At 37.7% G+C, this 13,204-nt stretch overlaps 1 protein-coding gene across 1 annotated transcript in view; it reads right to left on the minus strand.

The window, feature by feature from the left end:
• The window catches only part of LHFP (lipoma HMGIC fusion partner), a 230,372-nt gene that overhangs the window by 54,335 nt on the left and 162,833 nt on the right, over positions 1 to 13,204 (minus strand). The window lies entirely within an intron of this gene.

The raw sequence follows: 13,204 nt of genomic DNA on the forward strand, positions 1-13,204 counted from the left end.
AACTCTGTATGCATAAATAAATCTTTAAAAAAAAATACTCTGTACTGACCATGTTGGTTCATGATTTTCCAAGTCAGTTTAGCATGGTTATTCTCCCTGAGTATTTCTAGAGTAGAATCTGTTTTCTTCCAGGCTAAGCTCCACATCGTGGCCCCACATCATGCCCCTAAGTCATATACAAAATTGTAAACCATTGTTATGTAAAAAATGAATGAATAAACAAGCAAATAACCTTATTATGGGCCTAGAATTATTCTGCATTATTCCACAGCAAGTTTTCCTTTTTCCAGAGTTTTCACTATAAACATCTTCACTAACTTTTCTTTCTCTCTTTTATGAAAGATTTATTTAGTTTATGCATATAAGAACTGGGGTACAGGCCAAAGGTGTGTGGATGAAAGAATTTACTGGAGACAGAGTGGGGAACAGAACAGGCAGATGTACTGATAGACACTGCTGAGGGAGCAGTGGGCAGTCAGGGGAGAAGTCTGCCATGCCAAGTGGGTCACCTCCCAGGCCGGGGAATGGAACTTGTGCTGCAGTGGCTGTGGATAGCTTCAGAGTGCTGCACTTTAACCCATCACTCCACCAAGGTGGACCCATTCACTAACTTTTCTTAATCCTCACTAGGTAAGTACCCATTGGAGCATGGGCCAAAGAGCCCAGAAATTGGAAAACTAGGAGAATTAGATCATGTCATCAAAATTTGGTATTTGCTAAAGAAAATGACTCAGAAAAGCTTTAGAAAATAACTCATAATTGAAAAAGATGATATGAGTTGCAAGTTGGAATTAAATGTAATGAGCTATGAAAGTGAAACTTTAATATATAACAAATACTTATTTAAAAAGTTGTTTCATTTAATATTTACTGATCCATACACATAAGTGCACAGGACATATCCCTGTGCCTGTGACTATTAACAACTACTGATTTATGACCCATCAATTTTTTTCTTCAAGGACCACTTTATTAAAGTTGACTTATTTAATTAGTCATCAGTGACTACCAAAAACGATTATTAGAGTCAGATAAACAGTAGTCGATTCTGTCGAAAAGAAAGAGTGGGACTTCCTTTCTGAGAACTAAGGGAAAGTGGTAGTTACACATCTGGGACACAAGGAGAAGGAGGAAAGGATGGCGAGGCTAAAACTTTCTCTTCCTGTACCCGCAACAGCAGTAGGCAGAGTGTTTATATTTAGTTACCTCAAGTCTTCCATGAAAGACAGTGGAAAATTAAGTAAAAACAATATCTATGCAATCCTAGTAGTCAACAACTATTAGTCAAACTGTTCAAGTATACTAAGAAGGAGCTGAATTTTAGGTAAACTTATTAAATTTCAATAAGTTGAAATTTCTATTTATTTATGACAATATCTTGGTGTTCTAAATTACAGACTATAAAACAAATGGCCCTAATGCAGGCAGAGATCTTACTCCAGACTATCAGATCAGCAGCCCAGGGAATTATTCTTTAGCAGTGAAGACATCTTTTCATCCACAAATTAAAAACAATGTTACAAAGTTCCTGCTATAATTACTTTAATTAAGTATAATTTATTTGATCCTCATACAGACCTTCCAGGATTACTGTTTGCATATAGTCAATTATAAATACCCAGAGATTTTCCAGGTCTCATTACAGGAAACTAAAATGCCTTAATAATAATGCATTCTTCTCATAATTTGGTTCCATTGGATTGTTGTATGGTGCCTTTCTGTATTTTGCACCAAACATACAATAAACACATATTCCTTACCTTTGCCCTATACCCATATTTAAAGGAAGTGCTTTGAGACATTGAAGAATAAAAACGAAGCCCAAACTGAAATGGAGGTTGACAGAAACCAGTTGATGCCCTGTCACAGTGGCACTCTGTTAACTGCAGTGAAAGGTTCAGTTTGGAAGTTCAGCAATATGACCAGGAACATAATTTCAAAACTATTTTCTAACAGTAATGGAAGGGATGGAGAACTCCTGTCATTTTATTATTATTATTATCATCATTATTATTATTAATTAGCTAAACTGGCGATCTTGAAGGAAGAAAAAGACTTCTCTTTTGGCTTATTCTGCCCCAAAGCAACCTGAATGCTTTGTAAAGAGCTGTGGTAACATGGAAGGAAGTGCAGATTAGAGCACCACCACTGACCAGTGGCTAGTGGACTGGAAGTGTTCCAGGACAGGGAGAGGGGGGCACCACTGATGCTCCAAACCTGCCTGTTCTTAAGTGGGTTCTGCCATCCGCCGCATCAAGACAAAACATATAAAACTTTAATGAAAAGGGACTTTAATATAGTGAATATACAATACAGAACACAAGAATATAATGTTTAAATCAAACACCTGAAGTTACCCATCCCCTTGTGGGCAAAAGTCAATCCAAAAGGGATTGACCCAAAACAAGACCTGAAAGCCGCCACAAGACCTTCTGGTGGGGACCCATCGAAAAGAGTCAGAAATAGCCAGACAAATCTAGGAGGAAAAGAGCAAAATCAAAATCCATATAAACACTGCCATAGTCACCTCCCTACAGGTATCTCACCCACATTTGCCTTAACCAGTCCTGGGTCAGGAAACAAGCCCGGTTTCTTCATCACATGCTTGCTGCTCCATGTGGCTTCCTCAGGTTTCCTTCTGGCTCTCCATCCTGCTTCCTTCTCCTTTTTCTCTCCTCAGCTCCACCTTACTTCTGGGTGGGGCAGGAACCTGGAACTTCCCCTTTTCCTGGGGACCACCAGTTTTAGAAGGTATGAGGAGTATGTCTTAAGCCGGTGAGTTTTGATAACATCAATAAGAGCTCTAGACCAAAATGGCATTTGGTTCATAATTCTAAGTGAGTTTTCTTGTTATCACGTAACTCTGGTTCCTTTGATCTGACATCGAACAACACTGTTGTTCAACTTGAGATGCACTGAGATACTACACATAACTGACTTTGAGAAGCATTTTTTCCATCTTCAGAGTGTATAAGCCCTGAGGAGCTTTAGAGATTCATGTCTCTGGGTCAAGCAGCCTTGACAGAGTTAAATGCCTGCCTTCCACTACCCACAATCTGAATAACACAATAACTTTACATATCTTAAAGTAACCATTGAACTATTAGGGTAAAACTTAATAGAATGGTCTTTTGGGTAATAGCATGTGAAACCTGATATTTGGGGGCCCTCCCTGGAGGCACTGCATTATGAAGCTCTCCGAAGCCACTGAAGCATGAATTTGATACCCGGCCAGGGAGGTGACCCACATGGCGCAGCAGACCTCTCCTGACCCTCCCGTTGTTCCCCTCAGCAGTGTATTTTGTCAGTCTGCCTGTTCTGCTCCCCACTCTGTCTCTGGTGAATCCTCTCACCCACCACACCTCTGGCCTGTACCCCAGTTCAGTAAACACAAATAAATAAATCTTTAAAAAAAAAAAAAAAACCTGGTATTTGGTTAATGAGAAGATAATGTGAACCCTTCCCCACCCCCCAAAAAGAAAAAAAAAATCAATTGAAATATTTTCTTCTATAACAAAGGACTCCCTTTGGCCTCAGTCATCTTTTAGGATAAGAACAATTTATTGTTCAATGTATTCAATAGGATGACAGGATTGCTAAGCCAGGTTCTACAGAGTTTATCATTTTTTTGTTCCAAACATCATAATCTTGTGCTAGAGCATGCTCAGCATCAAATGCCAGACAAATGCTTAAAAGCAGAGTGTTTTTAAATTTTTGAGACACAAATTCTTAAAAGACATAGGATGGAAATCACTGTCCAGATACCCAAGTATTATAACTTTTATGTGCTAAAATTTTCTATCTATATAATACATAACATTTTGGATAACATCTAAAAAGAAAGAAAAAAAATTCTGTGGTTAAAGAAATAACCAAGAAACAAAAAGTCTTTCACAACAATTCAAAAATCCTGAGGCCAAATTTATTCATTCATTTAGCTTTCCTCAGGCAGACAACTGCTTTGTCCCCAGCAGTATTATGCAAGCTTACTTAAGAATGCAGAAGGGCTCAGGGAGCTGAAAATTCTGTTCCCATTGCCATGGTGAAAAGCACCGTGGAAGGAGATAGCAGCCCCCCCCCCCCACAAGTAGGGTGGTCTCCAATATTCCTTTGGAACACCACCCTGACTACAAATACTCCCACTCAGGAATAGGCCCTCTGTCTAGGATCTAGAAAACGTCACTTCAAAGATCATTTCAGGGAAGCAGACTCTCTCCCACCCTACCAGCAACAATGATACAAAACTAACAAAGACCTTCATGAAAGACAAGAATTATAGCTTATCTGAAAAACCAGTTCAATAACATTCACAACAGACGTTTTCCACACCCTGGGGAGGTGCAGCTCCTTGAAACACAACCTAAGCACAATCATCTGTACAAAACCACCTCGAGGACATCCCCATTGAGATGATCAATCAGGGCATGTGGCTTTGGGATGTTTTCCAAAAGCAAAGTCTCCAGTGAATGTTAACATTTCACTACCTCCTTCTTTTCTGGATGTTATTGTATCAGGAAGTCATTATGCCCTATTAATTTTTGAGGGGGGGAAATAATGGCAGGAATCTACAACTTCCTGATAGCAGAGCACAGCAGCTTTGGCTTTCAATCCACATCCCATATTTCAATCAAATAGCAAGCATTAAACCATAGAATTCTAAGTTAGTGGTTTACTATGGGAACTTTCCTAGATGGACATCGCTGTCAGAGGTATGAGAATAGAAGTTTGAATCTACTTCCCATAATGTCTGTTGCCTATAATAAACATATTTCTACATAGGCAGTATGACATGTGAGTGTGAGCCATCTCTGCATCCTCTATCTCAGTGATGATCAGTTGCTCCAACTAATAATGTATACTGCAACAATGTTTTATGCAAAGACCCCATTCCAGATTGCCTGCCAATGATTTGCTTCAGCGATTATTAACTTGCACACTAACCTTAGATGTTTTTTTATAACTGGCAAATGGATATGGGGCTTGCTTCCTGAAATGATTGGTGCTTAAGAGATGTGGATTAGTAGAGACAGTCTTCATTTGTATGCATATATACCAGAAGAATCGAGATGAAGCTAGTGAGTAAAGTATAGAATGCTCACTTAAATGGCTCCTGAGATTTGATTCCAAATAGCGCTGTATCCAGGCATGATAGAATGGACTGTGGTTGCCTGATGCCAACTCTAAGGTTAGTGCAAGTCCCGCTCTTAGGATAATGTGTTGATCTAGAGGGGACTCTGTCAGGTCAGCTGTATTGGAACACCTAAAAGGACAGAAAGCTGGGATTTTGATGAGTTTCAGAAAATACATTATAATTATTACAGACTGGATTATGTGTGGAAAATTTATTCAGTGTATGTCTCTATATTTGTAGTGAGATCATCAGGAAGGGGAGAGCTATAACTTCACCTGCCTCTAAATACTGGCTGCTCTCAACATTCCATTGCTTCTGGGGTGCACACCTGAAATACAATGATTAGCCTCTCTTTAATGGCTGCAGGCATTAACTAATCTAGTCACAGAAACATGTGAGTTAGTGACATGTGCCACTTCACATGGTGGCTCTGAAGAGGTAAATGAGCATCTCCACACTCTCTTCCTTCTCCCGTCAGCTGGATATGTCAGTGAGGTTTAAGGGTGATACACCTGTGGGAGGAAGCTGAATTCTTAACTTGTCATGTAGAAGTCAACTAGTAATGTTAAAGGGGATTCTAATGTGAGCGAGAAAAAAGCTTTTACATTGTTTCAACCATTACACATCTTCAGTTCATTTTTTACCAAAATCTAGTCTATCTAACTGGATGAGGTAACCCTACCAATATTTACCAGAAAGAACATAATCATCATATATGACCAAACAGACGTAGAACCGCATGTAACTATTAGTGATTAGTGCACATCATTTGAAAACTATCTGAAACAAAAAATTAAGCAATGTATCTGGGAATTAGCAGATCTTTACCAAACAATACTATATACTTTACATGTGATTTTTTGACTGACCACTGTCCCTAGTTCATTTTGAATTTTTCTGTTCTTTTTCTCATTCAGGAATCAGAAGAGGAATCCTAATGATGCTTCATTGACTAAAGTGAGCAGTTTGTATGTGTCTGGAATTGTTTTCAGAACTTTGTGCATTCAACTGCTCTCATTTTATTAATCAGGAAAGAGATCAGAGAGGCTAAGTGTTTACTCAGTTCTACAAATCATAAAGAGCAGAAGGAACTGGAATCCAGGCAGCTGGGCATCAGTGTGAAGCACTCTAGTTCTCTACTCTATTGCCTCTGGCTTGTCCCCAGAAAAGTAAAAGTAAAAATGAGTGAGACTTGCTTCACCTCTAAGGAGATTATAAAATTAAATATAATGCAAGGTAGTATATGCATCACCAAGAGGAACACCAAATATTGTGGCATTTTAAAGAGAGGTAAAATAATACCTGACCAAAGAAATGGGTAGCATATATATCAAGAAAACCATCATTTATTCTTCATTTGAATTCAATTCAACACATTTTTACTCAGCACTTTATGCCAATTCTTTAAAAAGTTCCTAGTCCAATAATAACTGCAAAATGCATATACCCTAATATGTATTCAGGAAAATACTCTTCTATTTAAAATAAGAAAACAAAGGTTTCTATATTCGTAAAGGATGTTTCTATTTAAACCTCAAATCCTGAGCTACTTTTTTTAAAAACTATTTCTGAAATGAGTTTTTCTGTTACTCTCTTTAGTAAGAAAAACATGTGTTTGCATTTGAAGAAGTATACTGAAGTCTAACACGCAAGTGGAGAAGTGCACTTATAAAGGCACAGCTCAAAGAATTCTCATAAACTGAATATACTGTGTAACCTTTGTTCAGTTGTAAACCAGAAGGTGACCAGCACCCCAGAGGCCTTTCAATCACCATACCACCCCAAAGACAATCATTATACTGAGTGCTACAGAACATTCTGGATATGCCTCTGTTTGTGGTTACCTAAATGGAATCATAACTCATGTACCTTCTATTAGGGCTCATTCACACAACCCGATGTTCGTGAGATGGTTATGTCACTCATATAGCTCAGTGTCATCATAACTGGTTTATTGTCACTGTGGCACAGCTTTCCTGCCTATTGCAATAACACAATTCATCCACGCCACTACTGTAGGCACTTTAATAGCTTCCAAATTTTGTTTGCTACAATAAAAAAAAAAAAAAAGAACGTTCCTATACATGTCTTTTCCTTCATATATCTACACATTGCTATTTGGAAAACAACTAGGACTAGAATTTCTAGATCATACTGTTGAAGCATTTCCAAAGGTATTTTCTACCTGGGAAATCAACTTAGTAAATGGAGTTGTAGGTTGGTAACTGAACATTTCAAATTAGAAAGCCTTAGTAAGTGCTGGTTTTGAGATTAGAAGCATTAATATTGATATAACATATTCTTACTATTTTAACTCTTTTTTAGAGTCAGATTTTAGCCACTTATCAAGGGGCTTATTTGGCCCTTATTAAGGGGACTGGATCTTGTCATTTTTAACAAATTGCTTTGAAGAGCTCACACTGAGATTTCAGACATCAAAAGAAGTCCTCCTGATCAATTTTGGTAGCAGTGCATGAGAGCAAGAACCTCTAGGTTTGGTGTTATGGGTCTCTGGAGAATCTCTTGGACTCCTTATTTCTCTTCGTCTCCTTATTTCTAGTGTCTACAAGTGAATCTCACATATAATTATTCAAGTCCCTATTGTTGTGATCTTACTTTTTGCCCTTTGTGTTAAAATACATCATGAAACTTTTGCTTATGTAACTTTAATGGAGGAAAAAATAATGCCAATTATTTGTCTCAGCTCTGCCCAAACACCTTCATGATATTATGACTTCACAGTTAAGTTTTTTTCCTGTGTTTTTGGCATTTAGACTTGAGAGCTTGCAATAGGTTGGAGTAAGTTAAACAGAAAGAATAGAGCATGCTAACTTAACTTCAAAACATAAATAACAGAACCAGATCAAAGCATTTGTCATTGGTAAGTCATTGGCATGGGATTTTTTATTAGCACTTAGAGCTCAAGAATTTCTCAGGTTTTAAAGTGTGAGTTTCTCCTTCTTCCTAACCTTCCTTACATAGCATTAGACCAGGTAATTTGGTAAGGAGCACATACTTCAGCAGCCCGCCACAGGCCAACTTGGCCTCGTTTAACTGGTGCTTTTTTGTAATAGCAATCCAAGACGGAAACATCTGGAAAAATACCATCGCAAAACTGGTGGGATCAAAGACCAAAGTGAAATGGTCTATTGTTAATTTCCAGGAACTGACACAGAGTACAGAATGAAAGAATTCAGTTGGGCAAGAATCCTGCTGGGTTTTTGAAAAACTTGTATATCACTGTATTGCCATGCCAGATTGCTGAAGGAAAACTAGTTCAGCAAAACAGAGGAAGAATAATTTCTAGTGTGCATACACGTGTATGCCAATACACACAAACACCAAACAATTCAAATCTCAATCAATACATTCACTGTGTATTCCTTTTTTGCCATAAAGATACTGAATAGACACAAGTACCAGCTGAAGAAACACTTAAGTGCTCTATGACTTGAAGCCAGGAATTATGTTTGCAAAGAAACATCCTGGTCCCCCCACCAGACTGAATTCCAGAGGCCAATGACTGTCTGGTTTCTCTTCACTCTTCTTAGTGGCTGTATCTGGGTCTGGCATATAGTTTGCAATAACCAAAAGTCTAATGGATGAAGAATAAACAAATAAGTGATAAAATACATAAAATAGTGGTCAACCATCATCAGAGAGTTTCACTCTTTTTTTTTAATTATTGAGTTTCACTCTATCTTTTTAAAAAATTATTATTATATACATATTTTTACATCATTCTTCATTTTGTGCATTTTTTCATCTCAGTTGTAATCCCCATGGGCTTCCTACCACCAAATTCACCCATGCACATGGGTGACCACAGTCCAGTCACTCTTTCCACCCCAGTTCCGATCCCATTCCCCCATCACCCTCATAAAATGTCTCTGTTTTATAGTGTTCACTGTTTTCATTTTTACTCTATTACATTTCTTTGTCTCTCTTTTTTTTTTTCTTATGCTCCTGCTATGAGTGAAACCATCCGGTATTATTCTTTTCCTTTCTGGCTTATTTCACTAAGCATGGTCCCTTCCATTGCCATCCATGTTCCTGCAAAAGTTATGAGTTTATCTTTTTTGATCGCTGAGTAATATTCCCTTGTGTTTAGGTACCACATCTTTTTAATCCAGTCCTCTACTTTTGAGCATTTGGGTTGATTCCATGTCTTCCCTATGTAAATAGAACAGCAATAAAGATGGGAGTGCAGGTGTCCTTTTGAATCAATATTTTTGTGTCCTTTGGGTATACACATAGGAATGGGGTTGCTCTATTTTTAGTCTTTTGAGAAACCTTCAAACAGCATTCCATAGTGGTTGTACCAGTTTGCATTCCCACCAGCAGTGTAAGAGAATTCCTTTTTCTCCACATCCTCACCAACATTTGTTGTTGCTAGTTGTTTTAATATGTGCCATTCATTCTCACTGATATGAGATGGTATCACATTGTGGTTTTAATTTGCATTTCCCTTATTACAAATGCTGTTGAACATTTTTTCATATGCCTGCTGATCATCTGCATTTCTTCTTTGGAGAAGTGTCTTTTTAGCCCTTTGCCCATTTTTTGATGAGATTGTTCACTTTATTTTTGTTGAGTTTCATCAGTTCTTTGTGTACCTTTGTGATCAGTCCTTTGTCATTAGTATTGTGTGCAAATATTTTCTTCCAGTCAGCGTGGGGGGTGTCTCTTTGTTTTGTGTAGTGTCACTCTTGCTGTACAGAAGCTCTTTAACTTGCTGTAATCCCAGTTGTTTATCTTTTCCTTCACTATCCTTGCTTTGGGTGATGTATCTTTAAAGATATTATTGAGGTGTATGTCATGCAGAGTTTTGCCCAACTTTTCTTCTAGATATTTTATGGTTGCAGGTCTTATGGCTAGTTCTTTAATCTATTTCAAGTTGGTCTTCATGCATGGTGCAAGATACTAGTCTAGCTTCTTCTTCTTTTTTTTTTTTTCACTTAGCAGTCCAATATTCCCAGCACTATTTGCTGAACAAACATTCTTTATTCCATTGCATAGTCTTTGCTCCTTTGTCAAAAATTAGCTCTCCATTAACCTGTGGGTTTATATCTGGGTTTTCTATTTGAATACATTAGTCTGTATGTCTGTTCTTGTGCCAGTACCATGCAGTTTTGATTATTATGGCTTTGTAATATAGCTTGAAGTCAGGAGAGTTTTGGCTATTCAAGGTTTTTTGTGGTTCCATATAAATCTCATCAATATTTATTCTATTTCTTTGAAGGATGTCACTGACATTTTTACTGGAATAGCATTAAATCTTTATATACCTTTTGGTACGATGACCATTTTGATGATGTTAATTCTTCTGACCCATGAGTAGGGATATCTTTCCATTTCCTGTGTCTTCTTGTATTTCTTTTATCAGGATTTATAGGTTTCTTTGTATAAGTCCTTCACCTCTTTTTAGGTTTATTCCCAAGTATTTGATTTTTTTTTGTTTCTATTGTAAAGTGGGTGGTTTTATGATTTCTGATTCTTTTATTGGTTGTTTGTGTATAGGAAAGCTATTGACTTTTGTGTGTTGATTTTATAACCTGAAACCTTGCTAAATTGGTTAATTGTTTTTATTAGTCCCAAGAATTTCATGGAGTTTCACTCTTCTTAATCCTTTCCTATTTGTAGCCAATATATCTTGCTGACCTTCTAGCTAAAACATAGGTAAATCTTAGCTAACCTGAATGGATCATTTGTCTTTGGGAAGACACTGACATGGAATCTTTCTAAAAACACTTATCATTCAAGAAATTGAATACTTACTTAGCTAGCTTGAATGGATATTTGACACTTAGGTACTTACAAGGAATAAAAAGAAACCTCTCTCTATTTCTCTGCAGATAGTAAGCTTACGAGAAACAGAAGGAATGGAAATTGAAGAAATATTCAATAGATTCAATTATGAAGTCTCTCAGGGTGACATCCCTGCTAGAGCACTGCAATGGGAATGGTAAATAAAATGAATATAAATGATGGCTTTGCTAGGATTAAGAACAGTGAGATTTGGTTGAAAAACCTTAACAGTTGTTAGTTTCTATGATTCAGAACAAAATTCTGAATATAAATCCCAATAGGACTTTTATCATTCTCTGTTTTGTTCATTAGCATATCACAAAGATTAACAAAGTTGAGGGAAAATCTTAGTGTGCATACACACACACAACACCAGGCATGTTGTAATTGATGAACTCGTTTTTGCCGAATGAAGGGATAAACCTTAAAATGTTAAAAATAAAAGGACACTCAGCTCTATTACATCAGGCACATTAGCTGGCCAGATCATTTACTCTACATTTCCTCCACTGAAAGCAGAAGATAAATAACAGTAATCTCCAATCATGGTGCTACACAATGGTACTTATGACTGTAGAGTTTAAAGTATAAAAAATAGGGAACAGGTTTTTTCTCTCTCCCAGCCTGGTCTCCTTTTCCATACGACCTCTAATGTTTGGGCAATAAAGTGCAAAGTTTGATACTGGGTAATAGTAGAATTGGATTCATCAACTTAATGTGTGATGCATTATTTAGTTGCAAGACAGAGGAGAAAGTGCCAGTGTGTGAACATAAATCAAACATAGGAAAGTTGTAAAGTCACTGTGCAGTTTTTTAAACTTTTATAACTCTGGTGTCAGAGGTGGTAGAAATCATTGGTAAATGATATGCAAATCAAGGTTTCCGCTTCAAGTTGTTAAAACCTCAGTTCAGCTAGTCCCAGCACCTATTTTTATCTTCTCGCCTACAACAGGGATATAAACATTTGTCACAGTCATTTAAATGATGAATACATTTTGTACAATCACATGATTGTTTCTGTAAATGTGAATACATTTTTGTTTTAAAATGTCATTTGCAGATTTCATCTATCCTGCCTATACAGGTTATTACAGATTTGAAAGAACCTAAAGTTACATGGACACTACTCTTAATTCCAGGAAGAAAAAGAGATTTAACAGGTTGAGTTGCTTTTATTATACTTCCTGTCAGTGCCTTTTCTCTTTTTGAAACCACTCTGACTGATTCCTATCCCTTCTGAGAGAGAACGAGACTGGACTTCATCATAAAGACTAGCCAGCCTTCCCCTCAAGGGCACTGTCTGTTGGCAGCCAGGGTGCAGAAGAATTTGTGGGAAGCTCTTGAATCTCTTGCTTGTGTGCCCCGGATTGACAGGGCTAAATTAGGTCATAGCAGCTGCATAATGTTCAATGAGGCAAGGGCTGCACCAGCAAATCCAAGAGACGAGAGTACATTCCTAAAAGCATGAATTGGAAGCAAAAGTGGGAGTTTTGTTTTGCTTTATAAAAATATATCTTTCTGTTCCTCTCTTTCATTGAACCAACAGCTCCTCTAACTTTCCTCCCCCTCAAAAGGGCAAAGAAAAGGGGGAAGGAGTCACATGAATGACTGAGTTTTCTTCAGCAAAATTCCTCATTGTTCGTCATTCTGCAAAAGTTCATTAGCTGAAGCCACCATTCTCCACAGACCTCATCTTTATTCCTTTCTTCTTTTCCCTCCCCCCACTTTTCTTTTTAACCTTTCAGCTCAGAATTAAGTCTTTGTGATTTCAGCACATCAATGCACTCTCGCCCAGCCCAGACCCACCGAGCTCCTGGGCCAGAGCAGGGGAACTCGCGGGCTGCATTCCAATTCAGTGAGGTGGTGACAAGGAAACCCAGCCCCAGCCATCAAATGAGTCCTGTGTCTGACTATGATTCATAACACTAACATGGTTAGAGAGCAAAAGAAAGGAAGAAAAAGGCATGAGATTTGGAGTCATTCTGTCAGTATTGTTGGAGGATTTAGAGCTTTATCAGGGGAAAGAAGGAGGTTTTATTCTTATGCCCTAGCATCCACTCCGCAGGAAGATCAGCAGCAAGAGGAAGCCATGACATTATACAACATCTTCTATAATAAGCTCAATCAAGCAAAACCCATAGCTACCACTAGTCCCAATTTCACCCTGTTTGGGCAAATTCAATCTATGAATGAAAAAAACAAACAAATGAAGGAATGAAATAAACAAGTCCTTTTGGACTCTGGCCCATCTTGATTATATATATA

Source organism: Condylura cristata, unplaced genomic scaffold, assembly GCF_000260355.1.
Source record: "Condylura cristata isolate star-nosed mole 26May11 unplaced genomic scaffold, ConCri1.0 scaffold00010, whole genome shotgun sequence".
In the NCBI taxonomy this organism is placed as follows: Eukaryota; Metazoa; Chordata; class Mammalia; order Eulipotyphla; family Talpidae; genus Condylura; species Condylura cristata.